General features: G+C 29.9%; 1 pseudogene; it reads right to left on the reverse strand.

The window, feature by feature from the left end:
• Nucleotides 1-1,373: 1,373 nt before the first annotated feature.
• On the reverse strand, nucleotides 1,374-24,325 carry LOC119614871 (annotated as a pseudogene).
• Nucleotides 24,326-25,031: the final 706 nt, after the last annotated feature.

A 25,031-nucleotide genomic window follows, 5' to 3' on the forward strand; every position in this document is an offset into this window, starting at 1 on the left:
GACTATAGACTAGACTATAGACTAGACTATAGACTAGACTATAGACTAGACTATAGACTAGACTATAGACTAGACTATAGACTAGACTATAGACTAGACTATAGACTAGACTATAGACTAGACTATAGACTAGACTATGGACTAGACTATAGACTAGACTATAGACTAGACTATAGACTAGACTATAGACTAGACTATAAACTAGACTATAGACTAGACTATAGATTAGACTATAGACTAGACTATAGACTAGACTATAGACTAGACTATAGACTAGACTATAGACTAGACTATAGACTAGACTATAGACTAGACTATAGAATAGACTATAGACTAGACTATAGACTAGACTATAGACTAGACTATAGACTAGACTATACTAGACTATAGACTAGACTATAAACTAGACTATAGACTAGACTATAGATTAGACTATAGACTAGACTATAGACTAGACTATAGACTAGACTATAGACTAGACTATAGACTGGACTAGAGACTAGACTATAGACTAGACTAGAGACTAGACTATAGACTAGACTATAGACTAGACTATAGACTAGACTATAGACTAGACTATAGACTAGACTATAGACTAGACTATAGACTAGACTATAGACTAGACTATAGACTAGACTATAGACTAGACTATAGACTAGACTAGACTGTAGACTAGACTATAGACAAGACTATAGACTAGACTATAGACTAGACTATAGACTAGACTATAGACTAGACTATAGACTAGACTATAGACTAGACTATAGACTAGACTATAGACTAGACTATAGACTAGACTATAGACTAGACTATAGACTAGACTATAGACTAGACTATAGACTAGACTATAGACTAGACTATAGACTAGACTATAGACTAGACTATAGACTAGACTATAGACTAGACTATAGACTAGACTATAGACTAGACTATAGACTAGACTATAGACTAGACTATAGACTAGACTATAGACTAGACTATAGACTAGACTATAGACTAGACTATAGACTAGACTAGACTATAGACTAGACTAGACTATAGACTAGACTAGACTATAGACTAGACTAGACTAGACTATAGACTAGACTATAGACTAGACTATAGACTAGACTATAGACTAGACTAGACTAGACTATAGACTAGACTAGACTAGACTACACTAGACTAGACTACACTAGACTAGACTAGACTAGACTAGACTATAGACTATAGACTATAGACACACGGACATGTCTAAATCAACTTCGCTATTTATGAGGGTCGGAAAATTATATCATAGAAATTACCAACGGAATGATAAACTCCTACTTACGAAGGAGAAGGGTATATCAAAAGCAAGAGAAAATAAGAAATAAACAGTTTTTTCTACTCACCACTCCCACAGAAAAATAATTATTGATAATGTTGTAGGGCACAGTGCAGTCCTTTTCTGCTTGACTTTTAAGTGGTTTTTGTACAGGAATGTTAAATGTTTTGGTTCTGAGGCTGTAGGTGTTGGCGTTGGCACGGGTGTGGGAGAACGTTGCTGCTCCGACAATGATGCAGCACAACCAGTTGCAGCTGTTTGCTGAGTAGGAGTAGTTAGATTTTCATTTTCTGTTATTACAAATGCATCATTTTTATTGCCATTTTCAGGCTGTTCTACGGACTGCTTGTTGTTTTCATTATCATCATTATAACATTTCGTATTGTAGAGCGTTAAATTTCCATTGAAATTGAATGTTTTGTGTTTGGGCGTCGTAGTTGAATTGTTTGCATTAATTTTTTCATCATTGTCAATAATAACAATACTCTCATTATAATCATTATTGGCAGCAACAACATTATTATCATCATCATTAGCAGCAGCAGAAGTATTATTCTGATTATTATCCTGATTATTATGTTGATGGTTAAATTGATTATCGTTATTATCGTCGTCATCGTCATAGATGTTATTAGTATTTGTAACAATATGTTGGTTTCGACATGCATCATCTCCGTCATCTCTATTTGTTAAATTGCTTTTCTCTGCTGGCAATGACGTTGATATTGATTCTCCTTCATGCTGCTGCGGCTGTTTCTCTTCATCCTGACGTCTTGCTAAGGTACTTTGTGTGCTACTGTTTGATGTTGTTGGACTACTACAATAACTAATCATAGTGTCCTGTCTCATGTTCCGTTGTAAACGTTTAATTTCAAATGTAGACATTGATATGCTTTTTGTTGTTGTCTTACATGAAGCTGTCGATGTGGTTGTTGCTGTTGTTGTTGTTCGATACATTGATGATTTAATTTGCTGCTGCTGTTTCTCACTTAACTCTGGCGAGATCTTGTGTCCTGTCATTGCAACATCTTCATCATCACCATCGTTAAATTCTTGTTGTTGCATTGTTGTAAAGTCATGCTGACATAGATTTGTATTGCAACTACTGCTTCGATGAATTTCTTCTTCTTCATATTTTTCCATAAAGGATTTTTTCAACCACAACACTTTGCGACAATTCAAATACTTTTTGCATGTTTGAGTGTAATGTCACCTGAAATGTATGAAAGTCAGAGAGACAGAAAGAAAGAGAGAAAGAGACAGTTAGTCAGTCATTCAGTTAAAAACGATTGGTTTAATGAAACGTATAAATAATAGCTGTAGTATAAATATTGTATGTCATTGCAGACATCGTAATACAAGTGATAAATGAATGTCACTTTGGGTTGACAATACAGTTTAAGCTTTTATAAATGGTTGAAGATGTCAAATTTTATTTTAATATATAAATATACACAATAGACTAGACTATAGAGTGGACTATAAACTAGACTCAAAACTGAACCATAGGCTAAACTATAGACTAGATTATAGAGTGGACTATAAACTAGATCAAAACTGAACTATAGACTAGACTAAAAATTAGACTATATACTAGACTATATACTAGACAATAGACTAGACTATAGACTAGACTATATACTAGACTATAGACTAGACTATAGACTAGACTATATACTAGACTATAGACAAGACTATAGACTAGACTATAGACTAGACTATAGACTAGACTATAGACTAGACTATAGACTAGACTATAGACTAGACTATAGACTAGACTATAGACTAGACTATAGACTAGACTATAGACTAGACTATAGACTAGACTATAGACTAGACTATAGACTAGACTATAGACTAGACTATAGACTAGACTATAGACTAGACTATATACTAGACTATAGACTAGACTATAGACTAGACTATAGACTAGACTATAGACTAGACTATAGACTAGACTACTAGACTAGACTATAGACTAGACTATAGACTAGACTATAGACTAGACTATAGACTAGACTATAGTAAACAGACTAAGACTAGACTATAGACTAGACTATAGACTAGAATATAGACTAGACTATAGACTAGACTATAGACTAGACTATAGACTAGACTATAGACTAGACCTATAGACTAGACTATAGACTAGCACTATAGACTAGACTATAGACTAGACTATAGACTAGAACTATAGACAGGACTATGGACTAGACTATAGACTAGACTATAGACTAGACTATAGACTAGACTATAGACTAGACTATAGACTAGACTATAACTAGACTATAGACTAGACTATAGACTAGACTATAGACTAGACTATAGACTAGACTATAGACTAGACTATAGTAGGGACTATAGGCTAAACTAGAATATAGTATAGTCTGGACTATAAACTAAACTAGAATAGAGTATAGACTAGAATAGAGTACAGACTAGAATATAGTATAGAATATATTTTGTCCAACTATTAAAGCTGTCACGTTTTTTCTACTTTTTGTCCATTACAAACTATAATTTTTGCTGTCATTTCCTGACTGGCGACTTTTTAGTTTTATGTGTGTTTCTTTTTTTATTTCTTTTACAGTCACAACGTACTCGTTTTAAGTTGTTTGTCACACATGAACATTTTTCTGTGTGCCAAATAGATTTTATGATAGTGATATAATAAGAAAAGTTGAAAAAAAAGCTACATGTCATTAAATTAAAGTTCAATTTACTACTTGATTTTAAATTACTTTAAAATTACTGCTAGTAATTGATAAGTAAAATTTAATATTTTCAAATATTTTTTGTGAAAATAAACCTTAAATTAAGTTAAAAAATTTTTCCCTAAATAATAAAAGAAACAGATTATTTTATTATTTTAAAGATAGTTGAAGAATCAGTCAAATGATAAATCCATTAGTAAAAGTGCTAAATTGATTAATGTGGAATGACTTGTACAAATTTTTAAAGATATTTTAAAGTACATAAAGTAAACGTAAGGTACATCAATGCGTATGAGTATTTTTCTAATATTTCACAATAATCATACGTGATCAGTGGTAAATTGTAATTTCATTATTTGTGGTTTATTTTTGATTAATTGTTAATTTTCTTGCAAATCATACGTTTAGATTAGCTACTCATTGACATTATTATTTTTGCATGTATTAAAAGTTGTAACAACTTTATGACATGTTTATTTTCAATAATTTTCTTTGGAATTATCTTTTTTGATATTAATAACAACTTCCCTGTGTTTGTTTGTTCTTCTTGTTTGCCCCATAATTGTCTCTGTGTTCATTTAATCATAAGATGTCATATTCCTGTTTCATATAACACACACTACTGTAAATATTAAAGCCCCCCCCTCAGTTTATAGACTAAGTAGATAAAGTTTGACTCTGCTATAACCCCCGACAACAAGACAATATTTTGTACTCTTAATGGAAATGTCAAAATTTTTGTGCAACAAATTATTTTTTGGGTATAATTTTTCTTGGAACATTAGAAATTTTTTTTTTTTTGTCTTTTTTGGCAATTACATTACACAGAATTTAGTTATGTGAGTTGAATTGAACAGAATCAATTTGAAGAAGGGCAAACAATATTTTGTTTCATTTTTTTTTTGCTGAACATTGAAGTGTGAAAAAGTGTAGGGCGTTTGTTTGTATTTTCTTTTTGTTATAAATAATTGGAAATAACGACCATATTTTCTGGGAAAACATAACTTCAAACAAGATATGGCTATGAATTTAAATTAGCCTAATAAATCCATTTAATGCTAAATGGGTAAGAGTGTGCTTAGTGTGGTATATTAAGATGATCAGGAAGAATTTATAAAAATCTAATAAAAGTTTCAAAAGCATGTGCGTTTAGAGAAAATATGCTTTACATGGTTACTAAATTATAGACTAGACTACATCCAAGACAATAACCTACACTACAGATTAGACTTAAGACTAGGTTACAGACTACATAAACTACTATAGATAAGGCTAGAGTATACTCAACTCAGTTCTAGTTCAGTTCTAATTCAGTTCTAGTTCAGTTCTAGTTCAGTTCTAGTTCAGTTCTAGTTCAGTTCTAGTTCAGTTCTAGTTCAGTTCTAGTTCAGTTCTAGTTCAGTTCTAGTTCAGTTCTAGTTCAGTTCTAGTTCAGTTCTAGTTCAGTTCTAGTTCAGTTCTAGTTCAGTTCTAGTTCAGTTCTAGTTCAGTTCTAGTTCAGTTCTAGTTCAGTTCTAGTTCAGTTCTAGTTCAGTTCTAGTTCAGTTCTAGTTCAGTTCTAGTTCAGTTCTAGTTCAGTTCTAGTTCAGTTCTAGGTTCTAGTTCAGTTCTAGTTCAGTTCTAGTTCAGTTCTAGTTCAGTTCTAGTTCAGTTCTACTTCAGTTCTAGTTCAGTTCTAGTTCAGTTCTAGTTCAGTTCTAGTTCAGTTCTAGTTCAGTTCTAGTTCAGTTCTAGTTCAGTTCTAGTTCAGTTCTAGTTCAGTTCTAGTTCAGTTCTAGTTCAGTTCTAGTTCAGTTCTAGTTCAGTTCTAGTTCAGTTCTAGTTCAGTTCTAGTTCAGTTCTAGTTCAGTTCTAGTTCAGTTCTAGTTCAGTTCTAGTTCAGTTCTAGTTCAGTTCTAGTTCAGTTCTAGTTCAGTTCTAGTTCAGTTCTAGTTCAGTTCTAGTTCAGTTCTAGTTCAGTTCTAGTTCAGTTCTAGTTCAGTTCTAGTTCAGTTCTAGTTCAGTTCTAGTTCAGTTCTAGTTCAGTTCTAGTTCAGTTCTAGTTCAGTTCTAGTTCAGTTCTAGTTCAGTTCTAGTTCAGTTCTAGTTCAGTTCTAGTTCAGTTGTAGTTCGGTTCTAGTTCAGTTCTAGTTCAGTTCTAGTTCAGTTCTAGTTCAGTTCTAGTTCAGTTCTAGTTCAGTTCTAGTTCAGTTCTAGTTCAGTTCTAGTTCAGTTCTAGTTCAGTTCTAGTTCAGTTCTAGTTCAGTTCTAGTTCAGTTCTAGTTCAGTTCTAGTTCAGTTCTAGTTCAGTTCTAGTTCAGTTCTAGTTCAGTTCTAGTTCAGTTCTAATTCAGTTCTAGTTCAGTTCTACTTCAGTTCTAATTCAGTTCTAGTTCAGTTCTAGTTCAGTTCTAGTTCAGTTCTAGTTCAGTTCTAGTTCAGTTCTAGTTCAGTTCTAGTTCAGTTCTAGTTCAGTTCTAGTTCAGTTCTAGTTCAGTTCTAGTTCAGTTCTAGTTCAGTTCTAGTTCAGTTCTAGTTCAGTTCTAGTTCAGTTCTAGTTCAGTTCTAGTTCAGTTCTAGTTCAGTTCTAGTTCAGTTCTAGTTCAGTTCTAGTTCAGTTCTAGTTCAGTTCTAGTTCAGTTCTAGTTCAGTTCTAGTCAGTTCTAGTTCAGTTCTAGTTCAGTTCTAGTTCAGTTCTAGTTCAGTTCTAGTTCAGTTCTAGTTCAGTTCTAGTTCAGTTCTAGTTCAGTTCTAGTTCAGTTCTAGTTCAGTTCTAGTTCAGTTCTAGTTCAGTTCTAGTCAGTTCTAGTTGTTTGTATAGATTCAGTTCAGAGTTCAGTTCTAGTTCAGTTCTAGTTCAGTTCTAGTTCACAGTTTCTAGCTTCAGTTCTAGTTCAGTTCTAGTTTCAGTTCTAGTTCAGTTCTAGATTCAGTTCTAGTTCAGTTCTATTTCAGTTCTAGTTCAGTTCTAGTTCAGTTCTAGTTCAGTTCTAGTTCAGTTCTAGTTCAGTTCTAGTTCAGTTCTAGTTCAGTTTCTAGTTCAGTTCTAGTTCAGTTCTAGTTCAGTTCTAGTTCGTTCTAGTTCGTTCTAGTTCAGTTCTAGTTCAGTTCTAGTTCAGTTCTAGTTCAGTTCTAGTTCAGTTCTAGTTCAGTTCTAGTTCAGTTCTAGTTCGTTCTAGTTCAGTCTAGTTTCAGTTCTAGTTCAGTTCTAGTTCAGTTCTAGTTCAGTTCTAGTTCAGTTCTTAGTTCAGTTCTAGTTCCGTTTCTAGTTCAGTTCTAGTTCAGTTCTAGTTCAGTTCTAGTTCAGTTCTAGTTCAGTTTCTAGTTCAGTTCTAGTAGTTTCTAATTCGTTCTAGTTCAGTTCTAGTTCAGTTCTAGTTAGTTTCTAGTTAGTTCTAGTTAGTTCTAGTTCAGTTCTAGTTCAGTTCTAGTTCAGTTCTAGTTCAGTTCTAGTTCAGTTCTAGTTCAGTTCTAGTCAGTTCTAGTTCAGTTCTGGTTCAGTTCTAGTTCAGTTCTAGTTCAATTCTAGTTCAGTTCTAGTTTAGTTCTTTTTCAGTTCTGGTTCGCCAAACTGCGCATCTATAGATCTTTATACTATAGATTAAATGACGTAGAATATTGTGTGTTTGAAAAAAGTTTAAGAAAACAAATTTGATATCCTTGTTAAAAAAATAAGTGTAAGAAGAAATTAGTAAAATAAACACCCCTTAATCCTGTTAGACTTTAATTAAAAACCAGACAAGAAATTTTTTTAAATATAAACACCTACCTCTATCACTTAACAAATTCTGTGACTGCAAATTTTAGTGTAGCCGAAAACAACTGTTGACACATCTTTATTAGAGAAAAACTAATTTGTCGCAATTCAATTTCTTTTTTAATTCTATAAATATTTCATTCGACAATTACGTGATTTTCCAAAAGCAAATATCAACGTTTGGCTAGCAATTCTATTTAAAATTCCACACACACACACTCTCAGAAAACCTTAAATAAATATTCATTCACAGCATACTTTTTGGTGTTTATTTGATAAAGCAAAATCTAAGAGAAAAGAGTGAAAGATAAAGTGAATGAGAGTAAAAGACTTTTGAATGTTTAATTGAACAGAAACATTTTAAATGTTTGATTTTCAGTTTGACCTTAAGGCCAAACACGGATAAAAAAACAAATTGTTAAGTCAATTATTTTAAAAACAAGGGGGGTATTTTTTTTTAAAGATTTTATGAAATCCAAATATAACTATAACTATAACAATTTTAAACGAAATTTTCTTCTATTTTACAAAACAAATTCTTTAAAAACTTTTTAAGAGTTTTAAAATTTTGCACAACAATTCGATTATAATTAAATTGAAAATAACTTAAGTCAAAGATTCCTTAAAATATTTTCATCTGTCATAATTCCAACAACAATTCAAGAAAACATTAAGTCAACCACTTACCTTTGGTTTTGGTATATCATCATACATGGGATTATTTGTCACTTCTATGCTCCATCTATCCAGCATCACAACATTGGAACGTTTAATTTTATCCATTAATTTTGGTATATTTTCACCCTCATAGCCGCCACCCCAACGTAAGCAACGTGCCAAATCGTTGCCAGTACCCAGTGGTATCACACCGATTGCTGGTTGTGTGGCAAATTCTATAGAGTCTGGGGCGGGAAAAGCCACAAAGACAAATGTATGAAATTGGAAAATAAATGAATTTTCAAAACAAAACCAGAAAAAAAAAACTAGTTTAACAAACATTTTTGTAGTTTAAATTGTTTTTCACAAAGTATTTAAGAAGATAAATATTAGTAAATAAAATACATACAATATGTTTGGGTGTTTATAAACTTACCCATGGCCTCTAATACCCATCCGACAGTGCCATCACCACCACAACAAATAACTTTAAAATTTGGTAAATCCTTGAATAATGTAAGACCTTGAAAGAAGGAGGAGGAAAAAGAGTTTTTTATAAAAAATTTTATTTATATTTTGTAAATTAAAAACTTAAATTTTGTATTGTAAGTAATAAAGACTAGACTAAACTAGACTATATACTAGACTATAGACTAGACTATATACTAGACTATAGACTAGACTATAGACTAGACTATAGACTAGACTATAGACCAGACTATAGACTAGACTATAGACTAGACTATAGACTAGACTATAGACTAGACTATAGACTAGACTATGGACTAGACTATAGACTAGACTATAGACTAGACTAGACTATAGACTAGACTATAGACTAGACTATAGACTAGACTATAGACTAGACTAGACTATAGACTAGACTATAGACTAGACTAGACTATAGACTAGACTAGACTATAGACTGTAGACTAGACTATAGACTGTAGACTAGACTATAGACTAGACTATAGACTGTAGATTAGACTATAGACTAGACTATAGACTAGACTATAGACTATAGACTAGACTATAGACTAGACTATAGACTAGACTATAGACTAGACTATAGACTAGACTATAGACTAGACTATAGACTAGACTATAGACTAGACTATAGACTAGACTATAGACTAGACTATAGACTAGACTATAGACTAGACTAGACTATAGACTAGACTATAGACTAGACTATAGACTAGACTAGACTATAGACTAGACTATAGACTAGACTATAGACTAGACTATAGACTAGACTATAGACTAGACTATAGACTAGACTATAGACTAGACTATAGACTAGACTATAGACTAGACTATAGACTAGACTATAGACTAGACTATAGACTAGACTATAGACTAGACTATAGACTAGACTATAGACTAGACTATAGACTAGACTATAGACTAACTATAGACTAGACTATAGACTAGAACTATAGACTAGACTATAGACTAGACTATAGACTAGACTATAGACTAGACTATAGACTAGACTATAGACTAGACTATAGACTAGACATAGACTAGACTATAGACTAGACTAGACTAGCTAGACTAGACTATAGACTAGACTATAGACTAGAATATAGGACTAGACTAGACTATAGACTAGACTATAGACTAGACTATAGACTAGACTATAGACTAGACTATAGACTAGACTATAGACTAGACTATAGACTGACTATAGACTGACTATAGACTAGACGAATAGACTAGACTATAGACAGAGACTATAGACTAGACTATAGACTAGACTATACTAGACTATAGACTAGACTATAGACTAGACTATAGACTAGACTATAGACTAGACTATAGACTAGAACTATAGACTAGACTAAGACTAGACTATAGACTAGACTAGTGACTAGACTATAGCTAGACTATAGACTAGACTATAGACTAGACTATAGATGACTAGACTATAGACTAGACTATAGACTAGACTATAGACTAGACTATAGACTAGACTATAGACTAGACTATAGACTAGACTATAGACTAGACTATAGACTAGACTATAGACTAGACTATAGACTAGACTATAGACTAGACTATAGACTAGACTATAGACTAGACTATAGACTAGACTATAGACTAGACTATAGACTAGACTATAGACTAGACTATAGACTAGACTATAGACTAGACTATAGACTAGACTATAGACTAGACTATAGACTAGACTATAGACTAGACTATAGACTAGACTATAGACTAGACTATAGACTAGACTATAGACTAGACTATAGACTAGACTATAGACTAGACTATAGACTAGACTATAGACTAGACTATAGACTAGACTATAGACTAGACTATAGACTAGACTATAGACTAGACTATAGACTAGACTATAGACTAGACTATAGACTAGACTATAGACTAGACTATAGACTAGACTATAGACTAGACTAGACTAGACTAGACTATAGACTAGACTATAGACTAGACTATAGACTAGACTATAGACTAGACTATAGACTAGACTATAGACTAGACTATAGACTAGACTATAGACTAGACTATAGGACTAGACTATAGACTAGACTATAGACTAGACATAGACTAGACTATAGACTAGACTATAGACTAGACTATAGACTAGACTATAGACTAGACTATAGACGACTAAGACTATAGACTAGACTTATAGACTAGACTATAGACTAGACTATAGACTAGACTATAGACTAGACTATAGACTAGACTATAGACTAGACTATAGACTAGACTATAGACTAGACTATAGACTAGACTATAGACCTAGTAGACTAGACTAGACTAGACTATAGACTAGACTATAGACTAGACTATAGACTAGACTATAGACTAGACTATAGACTAGACTATAGACTAGACTATAGACTAGACTATAGACTAGACTATAGACTAGACTATAGACTTTACTATAGAATAGACTATGGACTAGGCTGTAGGCTAGAACAGGTTCAACCAGTCAATTCCCTGTATGAAATCGACTTCAAGTTTTTACACAGAGCTGACCAATTAACAAAATGTTTAAACTTTGGTTTGGTATTTGTGAAGTAAACTAATGCAGAACAGTTCGTGGAATATTCGTGAATATTTATATATAGTTATTGGAGTTTCCTGTATTTTATTCATCTTAATTGTAAAATATCAAACATTTTTAATTTTAAATAATTCTCTGCATATTAAGCAGTTCATTTTTGTTTGAAATAAGGAAATTAATATCACTTATACGCACCATGTATGAGTAACTATTTACATAAAGCAAAACTTAAACTCTCTCACTTTCTTTTTTTTTCTATCAAACACACATACAACTAACAGTTTTACAAGGAGTTAAAGTATCTGTAATAGAAACTAATTTCTAACTTAATATCTGGTTGATACTTTTCTTCTTCGGGTCACACTCATACATATATGCAGTTTTTGCTATGCAGAGAAGAGTTACTTTAGTGTCTCCAAGTAATCTATGTAGAGGGTAGAAAGTAAGCAATCTATGAAATTAAAAAATTAAGATTTTGACAACCGAACTGCTGGGTACCTTTACACTCATACATGTTTAAATATACAAATTAGTGCGCTCATAGAAAAGTTTTAATTAAAATATTTTCTCTAGTAAGCAAACATACATACATATGTATATATGTATAAATGTAAGCAAACAAGTATATTTAAAAGGTAAATAAATACATACACTCTCACATTGCACAGTGGTATAGGAAAAAAAAAAGAGGGAAATAATTCGGTAACTTCTAAACGGTTAATCCGATTTTAATGAAATTTGGTGTGCACAAAGAGGAGGTGTTGTCGAGTTTAGGTTTTGAATTTGGACCTTATAGGCCAACCAGGGGCCCGGCGGGGGGTCCTCAAATTAGGACACCTCGGCTATGTTAAATTTTTAAAACGATCCTATTTCTTCATTTGAGTTCCGATTTAAAAAAAATTTCGTATATAGAATCTCCTCATCGAGCACTATAAAAAATGTCGTCGTAGCAGTAAATTATCTCTTATAGTTTAGGAGATATTCGCATTTGAATATTAAAATTTTAAAATTTTTACCGTCCTTACTTTAGTTTTTTTGATAATAGCAGGTCCAAATATTTCCGATTTTCGCCATTTTTTTTTATTTGCTTAACAACAAGTTTATATACCAAGCAGTGAAAGAATTATGTAAAAATCATGACTGAGTCCAAAGTTATAGGCATTTAAATTTAAAAAATTAAAAAAAGGCGATTTTTTGTCATTTTTTTGGGAAAAAAGTATCTTTTTCTTTTTAAGTTATCTAAAAAGTTTCTAAGAAGATGTATATAGAATTTATACTTTTTGGAAAGCTGACTTTACATAAAATACGATAAATGAAACAAAACCTAAAATTTTTGATACCGAGGGGACCAGGTCCATCCAAAAAAACCCTATTTTTTATGGAAAATTAAATTTTGAGCAAAAATTCTCAAATCGCATAGTCGATATCAAATTATAGTGACCTGTTTTATATGACCCAATATGTTCTTAATCATTTTGTAACGGGTTTCGATAACCCCGCCCCTGGTATGGATATAATAGGCAAAAAACTAAAAAATCCCATTTTTGGGATTTTTTAAAACTTTTTTGGGAATTCCGGGATTTCTAATAAGAAAATTCGAAATTTTTATTTAATTTTGGATTTTGAGTAAAAAAATCTACCTAACAGTAAAATTTCATCAAAAAATATTCATAAATAAAATTTTTATTGCAATTTGAAAAATTTGTATCTTCGCAAAAACTGAATAAAAAACATTTTTTAATTTTTTTTAAAAAAAGTATTCCGCGAATTTTTAATTTTCAAAAATTATATACAGTTTTGAAAAATAGACAAAATTACCTTTCCATTGATATATAACATGCCTACCTAATGTTTTTTAAGTGACAAATTAATTAGGGAAAACTCAACATCTTTTAGAAAATTTACCTAGCACTATTATTTTCATCCATATATGTAACAAATTTAAGAGTTAACCTTATGGATGAAAATAATAGTGCTAGGCAAATTTTCTAAAAGATGTTGAGTTTTCCCTAATTAATTTGTCACTTAAAAAACATTAGGTAGGCATGTTATATATCAATGGAAAGGTAATTTTGTCTATTTTTCAAAACTGTATATAATTTTTGAAAATTAAAAAATTCGCGGAATACTTTTTTTAAAAAAAAATTAAAAAATGTTTTTTATTCAGTTTTTGCGAAGATACAAATTTTTCTAATTGCAATAAAAATTTTATTTATGAATATTTTTTGATGAAATTTTACAGTTAGGTAGATTTTTTTACTTAAAATCCAAAATTAAATCAAAATTTCGAATTTTCTTATTAGAAATCCCGGAATTCCCAAAAAAGTTTTAAAAAAATCCCAAAAATGGGATTTTTTAGTTTTTTGCCTATTATATCCATACCAGGGGCGGGGTTATCGAAACCCGTTACAAAATGATTAAGAACATATTGGGTCATATAAAACAGGTCACTATAATTTGATATCGACTATGCGATTTGAGAATTTTTGCTCAAAATTTAATTTTCCATAAAAAATAGGGTTTTTTTGGATGGACCTGGTCCCCTCGGTATCAAAAATTTTTAGGTTTTGTTTCATTTATCGTACTTTATGTAAAGTCAGCTTTCCAAAAAGTATAAATTCTATATACATCTTCTTAGAAACTTTTTAGATAACTTAAAAAGAAAAAGATACTTTTTTCCCAAAAAAATGACAAAAAATCGCCTTTTTTTAATTTTTTAAATTAAAATGCCTATAACTTTGGACTCAGTCATGATTTTTACATAATTCTTTCACTGCTTGATATATAAACTTGTTGTTAAGCGAATAAAAAAAAATGGCGAAAATCGGGAATATTTGGACCTGCTATTATCAAAAAAAACTAAAGTAAGGACGGTAAAAATTTTAAAATTTTAATTTTCAAATGCGAATATCTCCTAAACTATAAGAGATAATTTACTGCTATGACAACATTTTTTATAGTGCTCGATGAGGAGATTCTATATACGAAATTTTTTTTAAATCGGAACTCAAATGAAGAAATAGGATCGTTTTAAAAATTTAACATAGCCGAGGTGTCCTAATTTGATGACCCCCCGCCGGGCCCCTGGTTGGCCTATAAGGTCCAAATTCAAAACCTAAACTCGACAACACCTCCTCTTTGTGCACACCAAATTTCATTAAAATCGGATTAACCGTTTAGAAGTTACCGAATTATTTCCCTCTTTTTTTTTTCCTATACCACTGTGCATTGTAGGAGACAGGATATTCTATTACTGTTCTTTCTAAAATATAATTTCAATTTATTTATTTTTTAATTTTTAAATATTTTTATAACAAATTAAATATTCTGCTAAATTCATCATGAGATACGAGTTTAAATAAATATGTACATACATATGTATGTGTGTATGTATCCTTCCATAGTAGTAGTAGTACAAAATTATAATTGCTAAAATACTAATTTTATATTCATTAAGTGTCTCTCCATGTAAACTCACCTTCTTTGGGACCACCTTTTGATAAATCATAGACCTGACGTGGATTAAGCATGTATTGGAATTTACGTAAAATACGATCACCTTGTCGACCACCACTTTTGGGATTAACAAACACCAATAGAGGGCAACTGATTTCATTTGGTGGTGTCATTTGAAAATGTGTAGCCTGTTGATGATGTGTTTGGGATGTAGACGATTTCTGTTTTAGTTTCAGTTTGTATATTTTTTTTGCAAATTCAATTTGAATTTTTTTTTTATATTTACAAGCATTTTTATATATCAAATACATAGACACATAGTTATATATACATATACATGAATACCAAAAATATAATTTGCATTTTATGGGGCAGTTACAAAAGGGAATTTTGGAAATTTAATTTTACAAATTTGATGATAGATGATGAAAATTGATGATCCAAATCATTAGAAAATGATTTAGGGCGACGGTTATTTGGTTAAAATTTATTTATTTTTTTTTTGTAGCACACGGGGTTAAGAAGAGGAATAAACAATAAAATAAATATATTTTAGATTAGCATTATTAAGCAAAAAGCTGGGTTATAGGTATTTTATGTATTTGTGTAAGTATTTATAGGTGGTTGAGTAATGTTTATGTAAAATGAGTTGTCAAAGAACTAAGTGTTGAAATTGAGCGTTTTTAAAGCAAATTCTTTAATATAAATTGGCTATAGTCTCGACTATAGAGTAGACTATAGTCTCGACTATAGAGTGGACTATAGTCAAGACTATAGAGTAGACTATAGTCTCGACAATAGAGTAGACTATAGTCTCGACAATAGAGTAGACTATAGTCTCGGCAATAGAGTAGACTATAGTCTCGACTATAGAGTAGAGTATGATCTTGACTATAGAGCAGACTATAGAGTAGACTATAGTCTTGACTATAGAGTAGACTACAGTATCAACTATAGATTAGACTATAGTTTAAACTATAGAGTAGATTATAGTCTAGACTACAGTCTCGACTGTAGAGTAGACTACAGTCTCGACTATAGAGTGGACTATAGTCTCGACTATAGAGTAGACTATATTCTCGACTATAGAGTAGACTACAGTATCAACTATAGATTAGACTATAGTTTAGACTATAGAGTAGATTATAGTGTAGACTACAGTCTCGACTATAGAGTAGACTATAGTCTAGGCTATAGAATAGACTATAGTAAAAACTGAAGAGTAGACTTTTGTCCCGACTATTGAGTAGAACATAGTCTCGACTATAGAGTAGACTACTGTCACGACTATAGAGTAGACTACAGTATCAACTATAGATTAGACTATACAGTAGATTATAGTCTAGACTACAGTCTCGACTATAGAGTAGACTACAGTCTCGACTATAGAGTAGACTATAGTAAAAACTGAAGAGTAGACTTTTGTCCCGACTATTGAGTTGAACATAGTCTCGACTATAGAGTAGACTACAGTCACGACTATAGAGTAGACTACAGTATCAACTATAGATTAGACTATAGTTTAGACTATACAGTAGATTAGTCTAGACTACAGTCTCGACTATAGAGTAGACTATAGTCAAGACTGTAGAGTAGACTTTTGTCTCGACCATAAGGTAGACTATAGTCTAGGCTATAGAATAGACTATAGTCTAGGTTATAGAATAGGCTATAGTCTAGGCTATAGAATAGACTATAGTCTCGACTATAGAATAGACTATAGTCTCGACTATTGAATAGACTATAGTCTCGACTATAGAAAAGACTATAGTCTCGACTATAGAATAGACTATAGTCTCGACTATATAGTAGACTATAGTCTCGACTATAGAGTAGACTATAGTTTAGACTATAGAGTAGACTATAGTTTAGACTATAGAGCAGACTATAGTTTAGACTATAGAGTAGACTATAGTCTCGACTATAGAGTAGACTGCAGCCTCGACTATAGAGTAGACTGCAGCCTCGACTATAGAGTAGACTATAGTTTAGACTATAGAGTAGACTATAGTTTAGACTATAGTCTAGACTATAGAGTCTCGACTACAGAGTAGACTATAGTCTCGACTATAGAGTAGACTATACACTCGACTATAGAGAAGACTATTGTTTAGACTATAGAGGCTATAGTCTAGACTATAGAGTGGACTATAGAGTAGACTATAGTCTAGACTATAGAGTAGACTATAGTCTCGACTATAGAGTAGACTATAGCCTCGACTATTGAGTAGACTATAGCCTCGACTATTGAGTAGACTATAGCCTCGACTATTGAGTAGACTATAGTCGCGACTATAGAGCAGACTATAGTCTCGACTGTAGAGTAGATTATAGTTTATACTATAGAGTATACTATACTCTTGACTATAGAGTAAACTATAGTCTACTCTATAGTCGAGAGTATAAACTATAGAGTATACTATAGCGAACACTACAGTCTAGACTATAGAGTAGACTATAGTCTCGACTATGGAGTAGACTATAGTCTCGACTATGGAGTAGACTATAGTCTCGACTATGGAGTAGACTACAGGCTCGACTATAGAATAAGCTGTAGTCTTGAATATTGAGTGGACTATAGTCTCGACTGTAGACTAAACTATTTTATAGTCTCAATAAATTCTTCTCAAACAAAAAAACGCTAAATTTCAACACTTTATTTACTTAATTTTTTTTCTGTTGCTGCTGTGTTGTTATTGTAATGAGTAAATATTTAAGCATTTAAATGTTTATTGAATGAACTTATTTACTTATTTTGTGTAAATTTAAATTTACTTTACTAATCGAAACAATTTGACATTTTACCTTATTTGCTGATTAACTGAACGCTGACGATCCAATACCGCCGGACAGATGGCTGTTGGAGGCACAATTAATTCGGCAAATTCACCCAAAGTACATTCTTTCTTTACCGATGAGGCACAACGATTGTGAAGCTGAAAAAGTGAAACACAAACAAGATTAAAAAAGGGAAAGAGAGGGAATTGAATAAAAAAATGTATATAAAGTAAATAATTGTTTAATGATAGACATAGCAGATGATAGCAGGCTCTATTACACATGTATAGCATTAAAAATTATAAGGTTATGTTGAATTAATGGAAATATTTATTTTTTGTTGCTGCAAAGGAATGTGTATCTAAGTATATTGAAAGTGTGTTTAGCTATTCCTTTTTAAATTAATGGTATGATTCTTTTTTTTAGCTTTGAAGTAGGTTTTTTTTTAATTTTCTGTGAAAATAGGAAAACATCTTAACAACACGCGCCGTTAATTTCTAAGAATGTATTGGAAGTTATTTAAAATGAAATAATTAAAATTAATACATATTTTTTGATTATCAAAGAACTTCAAAAAATTTAATTTTGAAAGGCAATTGGGTGTTTATTAAATGAATAGGAATACAAATATACATACACACATACATATGTATATATATACTTAATAATATTTGTAAATTTAGTAAATTTTACACAATTTTCTATGAAGGACTTTTTACATTTTAAACCTTTTTTAAATTAATTTTACCAGGTGTAAACTATTTTTAGTAAAGTTAGTATGATGGTACGTATTCTCAGTGGACACACAGGATTACGAGCACATCTATACAAAATTGGACGTGCGAATTCAGACGAATGTAGAGCATGTGGAGAGGACAGTGAAACTCTGGAGCACTTTCTTTGCCATTGTCAGGCATTCGTCGAAGTTAGATCCAAGTATCTTGGAAGTGATGTTATTCCAGAAATAACATTCTTAACCAACACCGATTGGAAGATTCTTAGGAATTACGTCCAGGAAACTGAGTTTCTGAACATGGAAAAATAATACATTCAGTGAACAATTTTTTTTTTTTTTTTTTTTTTTTTTTTTTTTTTTTTTTCTTGAATTGGAGCGCACAACAGGCCCGATAGTGGCCTAGGTGTATTTCTTTGGATTTGATGTAGTATACATCCTCCTATCAACCTACCTACCTACCTACCTAGTAAAGTTTTACATTATGTATTAATTACGAATTTTACAGGTCATAAAGTCTTCCTTAGTTAAGTTTACATGATGTAAAATTCTATTTAGTAAAGTTTAGTTGATATAAACTTTTATTTAATAAATTTTATACTGCGTTTACTCTATTTACTCGAGTTTACTTGATATAAACTTCTATTTACATGATTTTACACGGCACAAAGGCTTCATTCATTAAGTCTACATGTTGTAAAATTCTATTAAGTAAAGTTCACATGATTTAATGTTTTCTTAAGTACATTTTACACGGGGTAAACTCTACTTTAGTTAAGTTTACACGATGTAGAATTATATTTAGTAAAGTTTACATGGTGTCAACTTAAGATTAGTAAATTTTATGTTTTCATCGTTTACACGATGAAAACTTTTTAGGTTGTAAATTTTACATGGTGTAAACTTTAATATTCTTAAGTTTACATGATTAACTTCACAGTACGTAAAGTTTTATTTAGTAAAATTTACATGATGTAATTTTATATTTAGTAAATTTTTTTACACGACGTAAACTATACTTTATTAAAGTTAACATGATGTAAGTTGTTCTTTAGTAAGATTACATGATGTAAAATACAATTTAGTAATGTTTACATGACGTAAACTTTTATTTACTAAAGTTTACATGATTGTAATCTTTTATTTACTAAAGTTTACACGGTGTAAACTTTTATTTACTAAAGTTAACATGATGTAAACTTTTATTTACATAAGTTTACATGATGTAAACTTTTATTTGCTAAATTTTACATGATGTGAATTTTTATTTCTTATCGTTTACATGGTGTAAACTTTCAAGTAGTATAGTTTACATGTTTTAAACTCTTCTTTACTAAAATTTTACATGATGTAAACTTTCCGTTAGTAAAATTTACACGATGTAATCTACAGTTTAGTAATGTTTACATGTCGTAAATTTCTATTTAGTAAAGTTTGTGTGATGTAGACGTTTATTTATTAAAGTTTACATGTGTAAACATTTATTTACTTAAGTTTCCATGGCGTAAACTTTAATATTTTCAATGATGTAATGATGATGTAAACATTAATTTACTTAAGTTTACTTGAAGTCAAATTTTATTCAGACAAATTTACATAATGTAAACAGTAATTTACTTAAATATACATGATGTAAACAATAATTTTCTTAAGTCTACATAAAGTAAACTTTCATGTCGTGTAGTTTACATGATGTAAACTCTTTTTTATTAAAATTTTACATAATGTAAACTTTTATTTGGTAAAATTTACACGATATAATGTTTACATGTCGTAAACTTCTATTTAGTATTTATTATACGATATAAGCTTTTCTTTGTTAATTTTACATGATGTAAACTTCTACTTAGTAAAGTTTACATAATGTAAAGTTTTCTTTAATCTTGCTTACATGATGTCAAATTGTATTTAATTGTAAATTATTCTTTATTAATGTTTACATAATGTAAAATTTATTTTATTTAAGTTTACATAATGTAAACCTTTTCCTTAGTAAGTTTTACTTGATGTAAACTCTTTTTTTTTAGAAGATGTAAACATTTCCCTTAAAGTTCTTGAAATAAATTTAAAGACAAATTTAAATAAAAAACTTATTTACTCAACTTAACATTAATAGATTATAATAGTTTCCCTGATGCTGAAGCGTTATTTTACTAAAGTATTTCCTTTTCTCTCTTGTTTGTCTAACAATATAAACAACTAACAACATAAAGAGTAGACAAAAAAGCATCAAAAACAATTTAAGTTAAATATAGCTAAAAAAAGAAAGAAACCTTTCTTTTTAAAAAACTAAACAAAAAAAAAATTTAATAAAAAATGACAACAGTTACGCAAAGAAAACGTCTCAAAGATAGGGAGAGAGTAAGAAGAAAACTACTGAAGTAGGAACATTGTATTTATTACTAAGTTTCTTTATATAGAGATAGAAAAATAAATTTGGTAAAATTTTATTTAGTAAAAAGTAACTTGGCTGGTGGTATTATACTTACAGCTGACAAAACATAAAAAAAGGTTACAAACAAAACTGCTTGATACCTTTAAAACTCATACATACATACTTACATGTGTATGTATAAGAGTTCTTAATACAAGTCAAGTTAAGACAAGACAGCCAAAAACCAGATTGTTACAAAAATTGCACACTTAAGACTTGTTACAAAAAACAAATACGTGACAATTTTCAATTGTCAAGTTAAGCGGAAATAAAAATAATATAAAAATCTGCTACAATAAACTGATTTGTCGTCCTGTACAAAGTCAAAGCCACAAAGTCAATAGGAAATGAATGTGTTTAATAATGATAATAAGAGAAAATGAGACAATTTATTTCTAAGACAATTTCAGTTTCAGGTGACTGCATTGTAAGTTAACAACTTACTGTCATTGACTAACTATTTTTAGTTTAAAGGGGTTTGCTGTAATCTTGGAGTGATATTGAAGTTTAAATTTTTTGTTTTTCAAAATGAAAAGTATGTAAAGTTTAAATAATATGAAAATGTAGTTAATTTTACACAATGTAATAATTTTTATAGCAAGTTTTACATTAAGTAAACATTTCCGTAATAAAATTTACATAACGAAAACTTTCATAAAAGTAAATTTTACATCATGTAAACATAACTAAATAAAACTTTACATTATGTAAACTTTACTTAAGAGCTGTATCATGTAAACTTTACTTCAAGTAAACTTCACTAAATAGATTTTTTTACTAGCAAGCAAATTTCACAAAATGAAAGTTTTAGCCATGTTAGCATTACTATAGAATGGTTTACATTAGGTAAAATTACTAGATAACAGTTTACATCATGTAGACATTACTAAAGACTGAAAATTACATCGTGTATACTTGGCTAAAGTAAGGTTTATGTAATGTAAACTTTATTGTACGCTTTACATTATGTAAATTTTACTAAAACTAAGTTTACTTAATGTAAAATTTGCTACTGAAAAGTTTACATTATGTAAATGTTATTTTAGAACATATTACATCATGTAAACTTAAGTAATGTTTAGTTTACATCTCGTAAACATTGTTATTGAAAAGGTAAATAATACTATAGAATAGTTTACACCATGTAAATTTAACTATAGATTATTTTAAATCATGTAAACAATAGTAAATAATAATGGTTTACATTACGTAAACAATACTATAGAATAGTTTGATGTATCATGTAACAATGTTCTAGAGTAATTTGCATCATGTACGCAATACTATAGAATAGTTAACATTAGGTAAACTATACTGTAGTATAGCTATCATTATGTAAACAATACTATAGACTAGTTTACATAATGTAAACAATGCTATAGAATAGTTTTCATCATGGAATTAATACTGTAGATTTGTTTACCTTAGGTAAACAATACTATTGAATATTTTACATCATGTAAACGATACTATAGTATAGTTTACATTATGTAAACAATATAATAGACTAGTTTAAATAACGTAAAATTTATTAAGGACAATAGTAAAGAGTAGTTTACATCATGTAAACATTACTATAGATACTGTAAAGTAGTTTACCTTAGGTAAACAATACTATTGAATAGTTTACATCATGTAAACAATGTAATAGAATAATTTACATCATGTGCACAATACTATAGAATAGTTAACATCATTTAAACTATACTATAGTATAGCTTACTTTATGTAAACAATACTATAGACTAGTTTACATAATGTAAACAATGCTATAGAATAGTTTACATCATGGAAACAATACTGTAGATTGTTTTACCTTAGGTAAACAATACTATTGAATAGTTTACATCATGTAAACGATCGTTAGTAAGTGTACATTATGTAAACTATACAATAGACCAGTTTACATAATGTAAAATTTATTAAGGACAATAGTAAAGAATAGTTTACATCATGTAAACAATAGTATAGAATAAATCACTTTATGTAAACCAAGCTATAGAATAGTTTACATCCTGAAAACAATACTATAGAATAGTTTACATCATGTAAACAATACTATTGAATAGTTTACAGAATTTAAACAAAGGTATAGAATAGTTTTTATAATGAAAAGAATGCTATAAAACAATTTACATCATGTAAACAATTCTATTGAATGGTTTACATAACTTAAACAATGTTATAGAATAGTTTACATCATGAAAACAATACTGTAGAGTAGTTTACATTATGTAAACAATAGTATAGAATAGGCTACATCATGTAAACAATACTATAGAATAGTTAACATCATGTAAACAAAGCTATAGAATAGTTTACATCATGTAAAAAAAGCTATAGAATAGTTTACATCGTGTAAACAATGCTATAGAATAATTTACAATACGTAAACAATACTAAATAATAGTTTACATCAAGAAACTTTACTAAAGAAATATTTACATCATGTAAACCTCATTATAGAATACTTTACATCATGTAAACTATACAAATGAAACGTTTTAATTACGTAAACAATTCTATAGAATATTCTACATCATGTAAAAAAGGCTATGTTATAGTTTACGTCATGTTAAATTCCATAAAGAATTGCTTACATCATGTCAATTTTACCAATGAAAAATGTACATCTTGTAAATTTTACTATAAAATAGTTTACATCAAGTCAAAAGAGCAATACATATTATGTCAAACTTACTAAATAAAGCAGAAATCATGAAAAATCTACTAAAGAAAAGTTGACATCATGTAAACTTTGCTAATGAAAAGTTTGACAACATGTAAAGTTTTCTAAAACAAAAAATAAAAAAAAAAAATATTTACATTGATTTGCCCTTCTTGAAATATTTCGTAGTTATAAATAAAACAACAAACCGATATTAACTTCCTTTTAAAAGAAACCCTAACCAAAAAGAAAAAGTTTTTCTATTTTAAGAAGGTAGTAACAAAAAAGCAACAACAACAAAACAGTTAAAATAAATTTAAAATTCCCCACAGGTAATGCAAAAAATTCTTATTAGTTTTTGCACAAAAAAGCATTAAACTTTTCCCCTCAAAAGACCCTTTTTTACAAATTATTTAAGTCTTTTAGAAAACGTGTTTTTACTTAAATTATTTGTATTAATTATAATTAAAAAAACAAATAAATTACAATAACGCTCAACTACCTAAAGAGAAATCGAAAAAGAATAATTCTAACTATTACTTAATTTTAAAAGCATAAAAACGCAAATTCTAAATGAAAAATGAACTTACCATCATGTGACACCAACGACACGTGAGTCCTGTAATGCCATGATACGCTTTAATACGTTTACGACATTTCGAACAACGACCCATAACAGTTGCCTTCCACCCAATGATGCAGTAGATCACCGCCGCCCTTGACCTTTTTCGATTTGACATATGTTGTTATACAAGATGCTGGAGCATGTTGAACGCAACGCTCATGTACTGTATACTTGCATACTTTATAATGTCCAAGGTATATGCAGACACACACAAACACACACACCACATGCACACCGTTATATGTACATTTATTTTAGTATGTCAGTTGTAAGAAGAAGAAGAAGTACATGAAAATTGATGAAGAAAAGAGTGAAAAAAAATAAATTAATGAAAATTTTATGAAAAAACACTGTCATCTGCAAGAAGAGAAATATTGATGAAGAGTTAAAAACGAGGAGAAAATATTGGATTAGGATTTTGTTTAGAACTTTGATGGAATCTAAGGATGGATTCAATTCAATCTTTGATGGATTCAATTGAGAGATTTATTGGGTTAGTGTCAGTAGACTTTGAAATCGATTCTGCTCTATTTGTCTTACTTTTTATATTCAATAATATTTGAGTTTGAAAATATCATTCCAAAATAGGTCCTATACTGACTTCTAAATCTGAATTTTGTACTAATATTTAACTAGACATTGGATTTTTCGCTAGAAATCTGAAATCTCATTTCACTCTAGAAATCTGATTTCTAATCAGAAATCCTCTTTCTCACTAGAAATCCGATTTCTGACTACAAGTTTGATTTCTGAATAGAAATTCTATTTTTTAGAGAAATCAGATTTCTATTAAAAGTAGCTATTCTATATAATAGAGTATTTTTTAATAGAAGTTCGATTTCTGAATTGAAATTCGACTTTTTAGTAGAAGTTCGATTTCTTAA

This window comes from Lucilia sericata, unplaced genomic scaffold, assembly GCF_015586225.1.
Source record: "Lucilia sericata isolate MDLA Ls3-8-SP2 unplaced genomic scaffold, ASM1558622v1 Contig003560F_arrow, whole genome shotgun sequence".
In the NCBI taxonomy this organism is placed as follows: domain Eukaryota; kingdom Metazoa; phylum Arthropoda; class Insecta; order Diptera; family Calliphoridae; genus Lucilia; species Lucilia sericata.